Source organism: Arachis ipaensis, chromosome B1 (genome assembly GCF_059453495.1).
Source record: "Arachis ipaensis isolate K30076 ecotype BB chromosome B1, ASM5945349v1, whole genome shotgun sequence".
Classification (NCBI taxonomy): domain Eukaryota; kingdom Viridiplantae; phylum Streptophyta; class Magnoliopsida; order Fabales; family Fabaceae; genus Arachis; species Arachis ipaensis.
The window spans coordinates 65,413,024-65,414,569 of NC_142436.1; the positions used below are offsets into that span (position 1 = coordinate 65,413,024).

The window sequence follows — 1,546 nt, forward strand, 5'->3', positions numbered from 1 at the left end:
TGAGCAAAAGTTTGACCCCAAACTTTGGCTCAAACGTTGGTAGCAGCAAGAATGGGGCAGCTGGTGTAAAAAGTTTGAGTAAAAGTTTGCCTCAAACTTTTACTCAAACTTTTACTCAAACTTTTACTCAAGCTTTTAAGATTCACAACCCGGTTCACATTGGTTCTCTCTCCAACTCCAAGAGCAATCAACCAAGGCCTCTATCAACCCAATTCCATCAAGAGCAAGGGCCCAATTGACACCACTCAAAGGCACAAGAGATAGTTAGAATAGAAATTTCATTTTAATTGTAATTTGTTTTAAATTTCATTTTCATTTTGTAAAAATGCCTATAAATAGGCATCTGTTTCATTTTTATTAGAGGAGGCGAGCTCCACTAGGGAGCATTAGGAATACAGAGCTCTCTCTCTTTAGTTTTCTTTTCTTTGTTTTTAAGTCTTGGGTGGAGAATTGAATGTGTTCTGTTTCATTCTCCCTCTGAGATTTCTCTCTGTTTACTTGCTGCATAATTTGAAGGAATTGTGATTTGAATCAAAACTCTCTTTACTGCTTTCCTCTCTATTTTCTTCTGCAATTATTCTCTGTTGGATCAAGGAAGGAATTGAGATCTAGACTTGGTCTCTAGTCTCATCCAACCCCTGAGATCTTCAACCTCTCGTTCAGATTTTGCAATTGAGCCAAGTTGCTTTCTGTTTTGATTTTTCAAGTGATTTTCCAAATCTGTTGAACCTGCTACATCTTTTACTTCTCTGTTTGATTGCTATTTACACTTCCTTGTTTGCTTTCTTTAATTTCTCTGCACCTAATTCCCTTTACATTTGATGCAATTTACTTTTCTTGTCATTTAAGATTTTGCCAATTTACTTTTCTTGCAATTTAAGTTTCAATGCAATTTACTTTCTGCACTTTATGATTCCTTGTTATTTACATTCTGTTGCTTTAGGTTTCACCCAATCTCACTTCAATGTTAGCTTGACTAAACTAATCATCCACTAAAGTTGCTTGATCCATCAATCCCTGTGGGATCGACCTCACTCACGTGAGTTATTATTACTTGATGCGACCCGGTGCACTTGCCGGTGAGTTTTGTGTCGGATCATTTTTCGCACATCAGCAGGCATTTTCTTAAGGTGAATGGATCCACCTGCAGAATGGTCCAGTGATATCTTTGATAGCTCAGACAGACCATCATAGAATATATCAAGGATGGTCCATTCTGAAAGCATGTCAGAAGGACACTTTTTGGTCAGTTCCTTGTATCTCTCCCAAGCTTCATAGAGGGATTCACCTTCCTTTTGTCTGAAGGTTTGAACATCCACTCTAAGCTTACTAAGCTTTTGAGGAGGAAAGTACTTGGCTAAGAAGGTCGTGACCAGCTTATCCCAAGAGTTCAGGCTATCTTTAGGTTGAGAGTCCAACCATACTCTAGCTCTGTCTCTTACAGCAAACGGGAAAAGCATAAGCCTGTAGACCTCGGGATCAACCCCATTGATCTTAACAGTATCACAGATCTGCAAGAATTCAGTTAAGAACTGAAAAGGATCTT

General features: G+C 38.5%; 1 non-coding gene across 1 annotated transcript; it reads left to right on the forward strand.

The window, feature by feature from the left end:
• The first annotated feature begins 1,220 nt into the window (after nt 1-1,220).
• LOC148576873 (small nucleolar RNA R71) lies at nt 1,221-1,328 on the forward strand. Its single transcript, XR_015904560.1, has one exon. It is a non-coding gene; the product is annotated as a small nucleolar RNA R71 (small nucleolar RNA).
• Nucleotides 1,329-1,546: the final 218 nt, after the last annotated feature.